Source organism: Pleurodeles waltl, chromosome 1_2 (assembly GCF_031143425.1).
Source record: "Pleurodeles waltl isolate 20211129_DDA chromosome 1_2, aPleWal1.hap1.20221129, whole genome shotgun sequence".
Lineage (NCBI taxonomy): Eukaryota > Metazoa > Chordata > Amphibia > Caudata > Salamandridae > Pleurodeles > Pleurodeles waltl.
Genome location: NC_090437.1, coordinates 1185199030 through 1185214058, shown reverse-complemented (window position 1 = coordinate 1185214058; position 15029 = coordinate 1185199030).

The window sequence follows — 15029 nt, the reverse complement described above, 5'->3', positions numbered from 1 at the left end:
TCTGTAAATGCTTTGAAGGGCACAGATGGTGCCCTCCTTGCATAAGCCAGTCTACACCGGTCCCACGTGTTGGGACAGTTCACCTCACTGTTTTTTTTCCTAATCCCAGGGGTCACACACTTGTGCAAACATGATGTGGACACCGGGGACAGTACACCCATTAAACAAAAGGTTTACAAGGTGACTGACAGGGTCAGGGCTTGCATAAAGGAAGAAGTAGCCAAAATGTTAGCCCTACGGGTTGTTGAGCATTCCAGCAGTCCTTGGCCCAGCACAGTGGTATTGGTCCCAAAGGCTGCTGCACCTGGTGCCACTCCAGAACTCAGGTTCTGTGTCGACTACTGGGGACTCAATGCGGTCAGCAAGACTGACGCACACCCCATCCCCCGAGCTGATGAGCTCATTGACCAGTTGGGAGTATCCCAGTACCTCAGTACGTTTGAATTAACATATGGGTACTGGCAGATTGCCTTAACTAAGGGGACTAAGGAGAGGTCAGCATTATCTCCCCCAGATGGACACTTTCAATTTAAAGTGATGCCATTTGGGATGAAGAATGCCCCTGCAACCTTTCAGAAGTTAGTCAACCAGGTGTTGGCTGGGCTGGATGAGTTCAGTGCCGCCTACCTGGATGACATTGCTGTTTTCAGTTTCACATGGGAGGAACACCTGCAACACCTCTGGAGTGTGTTAGAGGCCCCGCAGAAGGCAGGCCTCACTATTAAGGCAAGCAAGTGCCAAATAGGGCAGAGTTCTGTGGTGTACTTGGGACACCAGGTGGGGAGTGGCCAGGTGGCACCCCTACAGCCTAAGATTGATACCATTCTGACTTGGGAGCCTCCCAAGACCCAGACTGAAGTGAGAGCCTTCTTAGGTCTGACAGGATACTACAGGGAGTTTCGAAGGGGTGTGGTACCATTGTTACCCTCTTGACTGAATTGACTTCTAAGAAGCAACCCAGGAAAGTGATCTGGACAGAGGCTTGCCAGAATGCTTTTGATGCCCTGAAGGCTGCCATGTGCACAGCACCTCTGCTAAAGGCACCTGACTACTCCATGGAGTTTGTTGTGCAAACAGGCACCTCATAGCATGGTATTGGAGCCGTACTCTCACAGCTTACTGAGGAAGGCCTAGATCAACCCGTAGCCTTCATTGACAGGAAGTTACTTCCCAGCGAATGTAGGTGGAGTGCCATAGAACGTGAGACATTTTCTGTGGTCTGGGCGCTGAAGAAGCTAAGACCCTACTTGTTTGGGACTCACTTCTGGGTTCAGACCAACCACAGGCCCCTCAGATGGTTAATGCAGATGGGTGAGAATCCAAAACTGTTGAGGTGGTCCATTTCCCTACAGGGGATGGCCTTTACAGTGGAACACCATCCTGGTACAGAACATGCAATGCTGATGGTCTGTCCAGGTTCTTCCGCCTTAGTGATGAGAACTCCCATGAAATTGGGTAGTTGCTCCCCACTTTCAGCTGGGCGTGGTCTCCCTTAACTGTTTTCCCAGGTTGTTGATGTGTGCTGTTTTTGTTACACTGGGCACTTTACCACTGCTAACCAGTGCTAAAGTGCAAGTGCTCCTATAGAAAATGTGTATGTAATTGGTTTATTCATGATTAGCATATTTGATGTATTAGTAAGTTCCTAGTACAGTGCACTAGAGGTGCCCAGGGCCTGCAAATCAAATGCTATTAGTGGGCAGTCAGCACTGGTTGTGCCACCCACATGAGTATACCTGTAAACATGGCTCAGACCTGCCACTACAGTGTCTGTGTGTGCAGTTCTAACCTGCCAATTCAGCCTAGAAAGTGTTCCCACTTACCAGGCCTTTTTATACATGTAAGGCACCCCTAAGGCAGTCCCTTGGTAGCCCCATGGGCAGGGTGCAGTGTATATTACAGGTGGGACATGTGTTTTACATGTCCTAACAGAGAAATACTGCTAAATTCTGTTGTTTCTGTTGCAAGGCCTATCTCTCTCATAGATTATCATGGGGGATGAACCTGTTGCCCATGGCTGTCTTTGGATCCAGAGGCCCCACAATGTCAATACCAACCCTTTCAAAGGGGGTACTAACCACAGTAAAAGGTTGGAGGGGAGCCTTGCATTTCCCCCCACTCTTGCCACTTGCCTGACAAGTCTAGCAATATCTACAATGTGCAACTGCGCATTAGGGGGCAGTAAAAGTGGGTGACAAGCCTGTCAAAGGACTTGTCTTGCTCCAAATATCCAGCTAAAGGCATATCATGAGCCAGACCCAGAAGGAACGCTCTGAACAACTGTGGTACCACCAGCACAAGGGCTGACCCAGGCTCAGCAACCTTAGGCTCACTGCACAGGAGGCCATCCTCCCAGTAGATAGCTCAGGGACCTCCTTCAGTTAAGCCACATGTTCCCCTGTAGGCTCTGGGGTATCACCCTACCAGGCTTCCATTGACCGGGTAGACACACACACCCACCCAGGCAGGCCCAACGTCTCCAAGTGTGACCTGTGCTCCACCTCCTTCCAATGAGAATCCTCCAGGTCGTTGCTATGCAAACAATCTACAGGCATGGTTGGACTCACAGCTACTTTCAAGGAACCTGAGACCCCCCGCTTTCAATGGGAAGCTGTGCCACTCTGAGTTGTCCACTGCAACTAGTTGGTGAAGTACATGGGGATCTATCTGCTCTTTAAACACCAGGTGGCTCCTCACTGTAGTGACACTGGCTCCTGTGTCTCTCAGAGCCTCCACCCTCTGTCCATTGATGATCACCCACTGCCTATAGTTCTTAGTGTTCTCAGGCATGAGGGTCCTCTGGACCATCTCACTGTCCCCTAGTGAGAAAAGTGTCATCTCAGGTGGCCCCCACCCACATGGAACCAAATCCTCCCCAAGAGCTACACTGGCCAACTCCTGTGACTTAGCACCAGTGGGTGCAGGTGTCCAATTGGAATATGTGGGATCCCCTCTCACATGACCAACCTGGTCACATGTATAACATTTGTGGGGACCCCCCCACAGGTTTCCCTTTGGAGAACCATGGCTTTTTTTCACTGGGGCGCTGGAAATCCTTACACTAGGAACCAGGTTGGTGCCCTTTAGAGAACTCCCCCTGTTTACCCTTACCCCTCCTTTCTTCTGAGAGGGACCCTGCCCACCCTTGGTGTGGTCTCCCCCATACCTCTTCTGGACCCTGGTGCTCTCCTAAGGGTCTGCTCACTGCACAAGTTTCCAGGGATCAGTCAGCTTTCTGTTGATTAGGTGCTGGCACAGCTCTGTAAAACAAAGACTATAAAAATGCTCCCAAGCAATCAAATTGTACAGCCCCTCAATGAATGTGCCCTTACTGCCCTTCACCCAACCATCCAGTGTTCTGCAAAAGGAATCTACACACTCCAACAAGTTCGGGACTCTTTCTTTTTGTGGGACCTAAACTTGTCCTTATACTGCTCATGGGTCAGACGATATCTTGTGAGTATGGCGTCCTTCATTATGGGGTAGGTGAGTCCCTGAGGATCCCTTAAGGATGTCAGAGTGTCCCTCCCCTCTACCTCAATGTGCTCCCACAAACCCACCCCCAATGTGCCTCAGGGACCAGGTTCATTTGGGGAGCAGACTCATTGAACCACAAGTATATGGCATCCTCCCTTATAGTCCTTCACTAAATCTTCAGGAATGTGTACTCTTCTCTTAGGCTGCACTGAGGTACTGCTGCCACCATCCCTAGTGGACTGGCCCCCTCAAGCTGAGCTCATGAGCCAGCAGTAACCTTTTTCTCTTAATGGCCAGTCTCCTCCCTTCCATCTCCATTTTGAGGCTCCCCAATTCCATCTGGTGACTCCTCTCTCCCTGTCTGTCCTGTAACTCCTCGAGAGTCAGACCCATGGATGACACACTGCTATGTGCCCTGGAGACCCTCCCTGCAGTCATAACAGATCCATTTACGGCACCATTGTGTAAACTCTGCACCTCTGCATCCTCCTCCTCCTCTGTGTGCTCTCTAGCCTCCTTGGCTGTCACCCAGGCCCTCAGTACCTTTTTCAGCTTGTCCTTCCTGGTGGAGCTCTTAATGGGACAGGCAAGATCCTTACAGAACTGTTTCAACTGAGCAACTGTGTAACTTTCCAGTTTCCCTAACTCAAAAACAGCTCCAGCTGGTGCATCTCCAGATTGGGGCATGATGGCAAATCAAAAGTGCAGAGTTCCAAGGCAGAAAAAGAGTTACCAAGTGAGAAGTTCAAAGATCAACAAAACAAATCACCAAAAAATATGGAAGTAGAAAAAACAAGTCCAAAAAGAGCAAAAGCAAAAACAAGTAGTAAGTGGTCACGTAATGGTCTGCACTGAAAACAGTACTATACACTTAGGGGCCAGATGTAGAAAAGAAACATTTTGCGACTTGTAAATAGCGAGTCATAGCGACTCGCTATTTGCAACTCGCAAAATGTTATGCAGTACTGTGTCTCAGACACCGACTGCGACTCGCTATGGGGTCGCAATGACCCACCTCATGAATATTCATGAGGTGGGTCGCAAATTGTGGCCCCATAGCGAGTCAAGGCACTCGCAAACATGGAGGCCTGCTGTAGTCAGCAGACCTCCGTGTTCGTGACTGCTTTAAATAAAGCAGTTTTTTTTTTAAAGTGTAGCCCGTTTTCCTTAAAGGAAAACGAGCTGCACTTAAAAAAAAAAAAAAAAACTTTAGTTTCGGTTTTTTTTCAGGGCAGGCAGTGGTCCCTTGGACCACTACCTGCCCTGAAAAAAATGTTTGGGGTCCATTCACAAACTGGAAGGGGTCCCATGGGGACCCCTTCCAATTTGCGAGTGGGTTACCATCCACTTGAAGTGGATGGTAACTGCGACGCCATTTGCGACCGCGTACGCGGTCGCAAATGGTATTGCATGCCACTCAGACTCACAAATAGGAAGGGAACACCCCTTCCTATTTGCGAGTCGGAAATGCATTTTGCGAGTCGGTCCCGACTCGCAAAATGCATTTCTTCATAGGAAACTGACATTTGCGACTCGCAAACGGCAATTTTTGCCGCTTGCGAGTCGCAAATCGTTTCCTACATCTGGCCCTTAATCACTGTATGTCAAGTACAAATACAAGTACAATCCTCACCACTGATCATCAGTGTTAGAAATGGGGCCTTTGGCTGGCAGTCAGATTAACCCCTGTCCAAGCAAGGACCCTCACTCCAGTCAGGGCAATGGAGAACACACTTAGATGACCCCTCCTTACCCCCTTGGTAGCTGGGCACAAGCATTCAGATTTAACTCAGAAGCTATGTGTAAAGTATTTTTTACAAACACATACAGTAATACAGTGAAAATACTACAAAATGGACACCACACCAGTTTAGAAAAATAGGCAATATTTATCTTAATCAAACAAGACCAGAACAACAATCTAACATACACGACTTCGGTTGGCGATGTGTAGTTTTTCTCCCTCACAATAAAGTGATGCATTGATTTACAGATGGGACAACTTGGATCTGTGCAGAATTGGGTTGACTTTGATATCCAGGGAAAATGGGTGGAAAATCCGGTCTCACTGTGTTAGAAAACCACACTGCGTGGGGTTTGTGTCGTTATCACCAGCCGCAAGAGGGTCCCGAGGCGCCACTATGGACCCCAGATACTACTAAACCAGCTCTCTGGGGTTTTCTCTGCAGCTACCGCTGCTGCCAACCCACAGACAGGGTTCTGCCCTCCTGGGGTCTGGGCAGCCCAGTCCCAGGAAGGCAGAACAAAGAATTTCCTCTGAGAGACGGTGTTACACCGTCTCCCTTTGGAAATAGGTGTTAGGGGTTGGGGAGGAGTAGACTCCCCCTGCCTCTGTAAATGCTTTGAAGGGCACAGATGGTGCCCTCCTTGCATAAGCCAGTCTACACCGGTCCCACGTGTTGGGACAGTTCACCTCACTGTTTTTTTTCCTAATCCCAGGGGTCACACACTTGTGCAAACATGATGTGGACACTGGGGACAGTACACCCATTAAACAAAAGGTTTACAAGGTGACTGACAGGGTCAGGGCTTGCATAAAGGAAGAAGTAGCCAAAATTTTAGCCCTAGGGGTTGTTGAGCATTCCAGCAGTCCTTGGCCCAGCACAGTAGTATTGGTCCCAAAGGCTGCTGCACCTGGTGCCACTCCAGAACTCAGGTTCTGTGTCGACTACTGGGGACTCAATGCGGTCAGCAAGACTGACGCACACCCCATCCCCCGAGCTGATGAGCTCATTGACCAGTTGGGAGTATCCCAGTACCTCAGTACGTTTGAATTAACATATGGGTACTGGCAGATTGCCTTAACTAAGGGGACTAAGGAGAGGTCAGCATTATCTCCCCCAGATGGACACTTTCAATTTAAAGTGATGCCATTTGGGATGAAGAATGCCCCTGCAACCTTTCAGAAGTTAGTCAACCAGGTGTTGGCTGGGCTGGATGAGTTCAGTGCCGCCTACCTGGATGACATTGCTGTTTTCAGTTTCACATGGGAGGAACACCTGCAACACCTCTGGAGTGTGTTAGAGGCCCCGCAGAAGGCAGCCCTCACTATTAAGGCAAGCAAGTGCCAAATAGGGCAGAGTTCTGTGGTGTACTTGGGACACCAGGTGGGGAGTGGCCAGGTGGCACCCCTACAGCCTAAGATTGATACCATTCTGACTTGGGAGCCTCCCAAGACCCAGACTGAAGTGAGAGCCTTCTTAGGTCTGACAGGATACTACAGGAAGTTTGTGAAGGGGTGTGGTACCATTGTTACCCTCTTGACTGAATTGACTTCTAAGAAGCAACCCAGGAAAGTGATCTGGACAGAGGCTTGCCAGAATGCTTTTGATGCCCTGAAGGCTGCCATGTGCACAGCACCTCTGCTAAAGGCACCTGACTACTCCATGGAGTTTGTTGTGCAAACAGGCACCTCATAGCATGGTATTGGAGCAGTACTCTCACAGCTTACTGAGGAAGGCCTAGATCAACCCGTAGCCTTCATTGACAGGAAGTTACTTCCCAGCGAATGTAGGTGGAGTGCCATAGAACGTGAGACATTTTCTGTGGTCTGGTCGCTGAAGAAGCTAAGACACTACTTGTTTGGGACTCACTTCTGGGTTCAGACCAACCACAGGCCCCTCAGATGGTTAATGCAGATGGGTGAGAATCCAAAACTGTTGAGGTGGTCCATTTCCCTACAGGGGATGGCCTTTACAGTGGAACACCATCCTGGTACAGAACATGCAATGCTGATGGTCTGTCCAGGTTCTTCCGCCTTAGTGATGAGAACTCCCATGAGGTTGGGTAGTTGCTCCCCACTTTCGGCTGGGCGTGGTCTCCCTTAACTGTTTTCCCAGGTTGTTGATGTGTGCTGTTTTTGTTACACTGGGCACTTTACCACTGCTAACCAGTGCTAAAGTGCAAGTGCTCCTATAGAAAATGTGTATGTAATTGGTTTATTCATGATTAGCATATTTGATTTATTAGTAAGTTCCTAGTACAGTGCACTAGAGGTGCCCAGGGCCTGCAAATCAAATGCTATTAGTGGGCAGTCAGCACTGGTTGTGCCACCCACATGAGTATACCTGTAAACATGGCTCAGACCTGCCACTACAGTGTCTATGTGTGCAGTTCTAACCTGCCAATTCAGCCTAGAAAGTGTTCCCACTTACCAGGCCTTTTTATACATGTAAGGCACCCCTAAGGCAGTCCCTTGGTAGCCCCATGGGCAGGGTGCAGTGTATATTACATGTGGGACATGTGTTTTAAATGTCCTAACAGTGAAATACTGCTAAATTCTGTTGTTTCTGTTGCAAGGCCTATCTCTCTCATAGATTATCATGGGGGATGAACCTGTTGCCCATGGCTGTCTTTGGATCCAGAGGCCCCACAATGTCAATACCAACCCTTTCAAAGGGGGTACTAACCACAGTAAAAGGTTGGAGGGGAGCCTTGCATTTCCCCCCACTCTTGCCACTTGCCTGACAAGTCTAGCAAGATCTACAATGTGCAACTGCGCATTAGGGGGCAGTAAAAGTGGGTGACAAGCCTGTCAAAGGACTTGTCTTGCTCCAAATATCCAGCTAAAGGCACATCATGAGCCAGACCCAGAAGGAAAGCGCTGAACAACTGTGGTACCACCAGCACAAGGGCCGGCCCTAGGCTCAGCAACCTTAGGCTCACTGCACAGGAGGCCATCCTCCCAGTAGATAGCTCAGGGACCTCCTTCAGTTAAGCCACATGTTCCCCTGTAGGCTCTGGGGTATCACCCTACCAGGCTTCCATTGACCGGGTAGACACACACACCCACCCAGGCAGGCCCAACGTCTCCAAGTGTGACCTGTGCTCCACCTCCTTCCAATGAGAATCCTCCAGGTCGTTGCTATGCAAACAATCTACAGGCATGGTTGGACTCACAGCTACTTTCAAGGAACCTGAGACCCCCCGCTTTCAATGGGAACCTGTGCCACTCTGAGTTGTCCACTGCAACTAGTTGGTGAAGTACATGGGGATCTATCTGCTCTTTAAACACCAGGTGGCTCCTCACTGTAGTGACACTGGCTCCTGTGTCTCTCAGAGCCTCCACCCTCTGTCCATTGATGATCACCCACTGCCTATTGTTCTTAGTGTTCTCAGGCATGAGGGTCCTCTGGACCATCTCACTGTCCCCTAGTGAGAAAAGTGTCATCTCAGGTGGGCCCCACCCACATGGAACCACATCCTCCCCAAGAGCTACACTGGCCAACTCCTGTGACTTAGCACCAGTGGGTGCAGGTGTCCACTTGGAATATGTGGGATCCCCTCTCACATGACCAACCTGGTCACATGTATAACATTTGTGGGGACCCCCCCACAGGTTTCCCTTTGGAGAACCATGGCTTTTTTTCACTGGGGCGCTGGAAATCCTTACACTAGGAACCAGGTTGGGGCCCTTTAGAGAACTCCCCCTGTTTACCCTTACCCCTCCTTTCTTCTGAGAGGGACCCTGCCCACCCTTCTTGTGGTCTCCCCCATACCTCTTCTGGACCCTGGTGCTCTCCTAAGGGTCTGCTCTCTGCACAAGTTTCCAGGGATCAGTCAGCTTTCTGTTGATTAGGTGCTGGCACAGCTCTGTAAACAAAGACTATAAAAATGCTCCCAAGCAATCAAATTGTACAGCCCCTCAATGAATGTGCCCTTATTGCCCTTCACCCAACCATCCAGTGTTCTGCAAAAGGAATCTACACACTCCAACAAGTTCGGGACTCTTTCTTTTTGTGGGACCTAAACTTGTCCTTATACTGCTCATGGTTCAGACGATATCTTGTGAGTATGGCGTCCTTCATTATGGGGTAGGTGAGTCCCTGAGGATCCCCTAAGGATGTCAGCGTGTCCCTCCCCTCTACCTCAATGTGCTCCCACAGACCCGCCCCCAATGTGCCTCAGGGACCAGGTTCATTTGGGGAGCAGACTCATTGAACCACAAATATATGGCATCCTCTCTTATAGTCCTTCACTAAATCTTCAGGAATGTGTACTCTTCTCTTAGGCTGCACTGAGGTACTGCTGCCACCATCCCTAGTGGACTGGCCCCCTCAAGCTGAGCTCATGAGCCAGCAGTAAACTTTTTCTCTTAATGGCCAGTCTCCTCCCTTCCATCTCCATTTTGAGGCTCCCCAATTCCATCTGGTGACTCCTCCCTGCCTGTCTGTCCTGTAACTCCTCGAGAGTCAGACCCATGGATGACACACTGCTATCTGCCCTGGAGACCCTCCCTGCAGTCATAACAGATCCATTTACGGCACCATTGTGTAAACTCTGCACCTCTGCATCCTCCTCCTCCTCTGTGTGCTCTCTAGCCTCCTTGGCTGTCACCCTGGCCCTCAGTACCTTTTTCAGCTTGTCCTTCCTGGTGGAGCTCTTAATGGGACAGGCAAGATCCTTACAGAACTGTTTCAACTGAGCAACTGTGTAACTTTCCAGTTTCCCTAACTCAAAAACAGCTCCAGCTGGTGCATCTCCAGATTGGGGCATGATGGCAAATCAAAAGTGCAGAGTTCCAAGGCAGAAAAAGAGTTACCAAGTGAGAAGTTCAAAGATCAACAAAACAAATCACCCAAAAATATGGAAGTAGAAAAAACAAGTCCAAAAAGAGCAAAAGCAAAAACAAGTAGTAAGTGGTCACGTAATGGTCTGCACTGAAAACAGTACTATACACTTAGGGGCCAGATGTAGAAAAGAAACATTTTGCGACTTGCAAATAGCGAGTCATAGCGACTCGCTATTTGCAACTCCCAAAATGTTATGCAGTACGGTGTCTCAGACACCGACTGCGGCTCGCTATGGGGTCGCAATGACCCACCTCATGAATATTCATGAGGTGGGTCGCAAATTGCGGCCCCATAGCGAGTCAAGGCACTCGCAAACATGGAGGCCTGCTGTAGTCAGCAGACCTCCGTGTTCGTGACTGCTTTAAATAAAGCAGTTTTTTTTTTTTAAGTGTAGCCCGTTTTCCTTAAAGGAAAACGAGCTGCACTTAAAAAAAAAAACGAAACCTTTAGTTTCGGTTTTTTTTCAGGGCAGTCAGTGGTCCCTTGGACCACTACCTGCCCTGAAAAAAATGTTTGGGGTCCATTCACAAACTGGAAGGGGTCCCATGGGGACCCCTTCCAATTTGCGAGTGGGTTACCAGCCACTTGAAGTGGATGGTAACTGCGATACCATTTGCGACCGCGTATGCGGTCGCAAATGGTATTGCATACCACTCAGACTCGCAAATAGGAAGGGAACACCCCTTCCTATTTGCGAGTCGGAAATGCATTTTGCGAGTCGGTCCCGACTCGCAAAATGCATTTCTGCATAGGAAACTGACATTTGCGACTCGCAAACGGCAATTTTTGCCGTTTGCGAGTCGCAAATCGTTTCCTACATCTGGCCCTTAATCACTGTATGTCAAGTACAAATACAAGTACAATCCTCACCACTGATGATCAGTGTTAGAAATGGGGCCTTTGGCTGGCAGTCAGATTAACCCCTGTCCAAGCAAGGACCCTCACTCCAGTCAGGGCAATGGAGAACACACTTAGATGACCCCTCCTTACCCCCTTGGTAGCTCGGCACAAGCATTCAGATTTAACTCAGAAGCTATGTGTAAAGTATTTGTACAAACACATACAGTAATACAGTGAAAATACTACAAAATGGACACCTCACCAGTTTAGAAAAATAGGCAATATTTATCTTAATCAAACAAGACCAGAACAACAATCTAACATACACAACTTCGGTTGGCGATGTGTAGTTTTTCTCCCTCACAAGAAAGTGATGCATTGATTTACAGATGGGACAACTTGGATCTGTGCAGAATTGGGTTGACTTTGATATCCAGGGACAATGGGTGGAAAATCCGGTCTCACTGTGTTAGAAAACCACACTGCGTGGGGTTTGTGTCGTTATCACCAGCCGCAAGAGGGTGTTGCACTTCGTTTCTACAGCCGTGATGCGTCGATCTCCCAGCTGCGATGCAGATGGCACATCGATTTTAGCCGCCAAACCAGCGGCATGTCATTTATCAGCCGCGTTGCAGATGGTGCATCAACATTTTCCCCTCACATCGTTCTGTGCTTGGATTTTCAGCTTTTGGTCTGCCAACTTCACCTTTCAAGGGGCCAGGGACTGGAAAGGGCACCACTTGGCAGGGCAGGAGTCTCAGCAGAGAGTCCAGGTGCTTGCAGAGGAGACTTCAAGACAGGAGGCAAGCTCAGTTCAAGCCCTTGGAGATTCTTAAGAAACAGGAATATACCACAAAATCCAGTCTTTGTCCCCTTTCACAGGCAGAAGCACCAACTGCAGGATAGCCCAACAAAGCACAGTCAAAGCACTTCTCCTCAGCTCTTCAGCTTTTCTCCTTGGTTCCTCTTGGTTCCACTAGTGATCTAATTTTCAGTGGTTTTAGGTCCAATATTTATATCCCTTTGAAGTTGGTAAAATTCAAAGGGAATTTTCTCTTGTTTGCAAGATCCTGCCTTGTCCAGGCCAGGCCCCAGACACACACCAGGAGGGTGGAGACTGCATTGTGAGAGGGTAGGCACAGCCCACTTAGGTTCATGAGACCACTCCTCCCTCCATTCTAGCACAGATATCTCATCAGGATATGCAGGCTACACCCCAGCTCACTTTGTCTCACTGTCTAGAGACCACGCCAAGGATGCCAAGTCTAACAAATCCTATTAGGAATGATCCAATAAGACATATTTAATATTTGGCCTTAAAAGTCATATCAAGAAAACAAATTCTGGCATCATCAAGATGAGCAGACTTTACCAAAATTAAAAACTGAGGCAAAGATTGCAACAGTTTGCAAAGCATATACAATAAATCAAATGGAGAATTTCTTTAAAAAAACCTTAGCTTAAGCAGGTCTTGCAAAATTTACATTCTGCTCACAGGATTTATGGTTTACCCTATTGATAAGTACAGAGTTCCAATGAGGAATCATATTTTGGTGAACACACCTTGCAGGTTCTGTAACTATAGAAGAGAATCGGTTGCTCCTTTACTTTGCTGCCGCCGTGCATTTTTTAAAACATGTTATTACCACCTGCAGATAAGCCGTAATACTGTTTTAATAACAGCGACATAACAGAACTTGCTCGATTTGGAAAATACACAAATATAATATCCAACAAAATGAAATCTTTAAAATGTATTTATGCTGCTGGAAGTCATTTGGTTGAGTTGATTGTAACCAAAGTATTTACTCCCAAAGACGATCGTTAGGTAAAATACTGAATCTCCTGCCATGCCTCCTTTCAACGATCAGTCTTGATGTACTTCTGAGATTTCCTGTAACATATATTTTAACTTGCGTGCAACTTGTGTTGTTCTTCAAATGACAGTATTTTTTTCCAACGATATTTTATTGATCTTATGGTTCGAACACTCTTTCCAGATCTTCCCCACGATAGTAACAGAAGATGTCAGTTCGCCCTTAACAAAGAAAGACAGTTCGAAATACCCCCATCTCACATGTGAAGACAATAATTTTTATATTATATGTACATATCACATTGGTTGTATTTATTGTAATTAATGGAATCAATAAAGTTTACATTCAATCATACCTTGCAATCTCGCCCCTCTAGTCAGCACTGATTCTTCAAAAGTAGGTTTGTACTATATATGTAACCCCTTTACATGCTTGCAAACTTTCATAAATATATTTACTATGCTATAGCGCTTTTCCTCCCTCTCAGACAGTTTATTCCCGTCAGGAACTGGGATTAATTGAAACATTGAAACCAACACAGTATTATTTGATGCAGTAAATGCCCTAAGTGTGATGGGTATGCCCTGAAGTGTGTCCTGTACTTTATATCTCACTGACAAGGCCTACGTAGATAAAACACAGTCCGGTTTGCTTGTTTTGCTGCTTGCTTCCTCTGACGCTGGTCCCAGGTACAGAGCAAAAAAAAATTCCAGCTTCCCTGCATGATCATCAAACTAGTGTGCAAGTGCAGCAAAGTGTCTTCCAAGCACATGGCTATGTGTGATACAATCAGCTTGACAGAGCAACTTGCTTGCCACCAGACAGAATGATTACATTGTGTATGTGCACTAGATAAACCAAAATAGGGCAGTATACATCCCACCCACCATTATCTACTGGGACAGAGGACTCTGGGGTAGGCTAGGCAATTACAAAAACAATGCAGGACCTGGCAACCACTGGGAGAAATACAACAATCACAGAACGGTGGTGTACCCATTCGTTTGTTTGCTGCAACATGTACTGCGAATAGCATACTCCATATTTCACTGCATCACTTTGTTGAAATCCAGTTGATAGGGAATCCAGAGCACATCATGCAATCTCTTAGCAGTCGTACTGTTCTCGGCATGCTGATGTTTAATTCCTTTCATTTCAGTAGTAGCTTAGGATTGTAGCTGTTGCTTGCCATGCCATTGCAGGCTCTGCTATGGCAGAGGAGCATCACCCCTCTGCTGAAAGCAGGAAAATAAAGTGATAATAAAAGTATTTTATGATCACTTTATTTTTCTTCTTAGTGAGGGCAGGGCGGGGCCAGCCAACCTCATGTCAGCAGGGAGGAGGCGTGGTATGTGCACTTCTAAGTGCGCATGTTAGTTTGGCGGGCTGTCCAAGGCCGGCCAAACTGACATGCTCACTTAGAACTCTCTACCTGGCTGTAGCAGGATGAAAGAAGTGTCTGGATTGGGTGGGGAGGGGAGAGGAGGAAGAAAACAAAAAGAATCAAGGCGGCTGGAGTGGTCGAACACTGAGGCGGCAGGTACCTTTTTTTTCATTATTATTGGTTCCCATTCACACTCTGCTCTGCAAGTTGCCCTCACCCCTCACCTCTTCCTGGCATGCAGCCGCTGCTGGGGAAATGGATAGTAGGGGCAGTGATAATGCACCTCCAATGGGGGCAAGGGCAATCTGGATTCAATTACTGGGTTCCAATTTTTCGTCTGATTACTTGAGGCCACCTTAATATTGTACTGAAACAGTGCACCAAATACACACTTTTATCATTTGAGCCCTATGGTAGCAAGGTAGAGCATTCCAAACTCTCAGGGGCTGGTTTACAAAGGTAAACTTACAATTTCATGTACGCTTACAATTGTTTGCTATTCACAAAGGCATTTTACTAGAAATATATTTTCGACTACAAAGTCTCTGCACATAAAAAAATAGGTCTTTCAAATCTTTTGTAGGTGTAGAGACTCTGCATTCATAAAGATACGGCTACTAAAATACCTTTTGGAATAGCAAACAATCATAAACTCACACAAATGTGTAAGTGTACCTTTGTGAATTGGGGGGAGTTAGAAACAGAGAGCTCCATAAAACATACAAAAACACCTAATAAATCAATGTTCTGCCAGTGCTTTGAATATTAAAAAGAAACATTACTATAGACAATCATAACTAAACAGAAAATCATAAATGTGCACAATAAAAATGAATCCTAGGTAGCCTAACTAAAAATCTATATAAGAGGGTCTCTCAGTGGTAAGCAATGTAAATTGGATTCCTATGGTCACTGGAT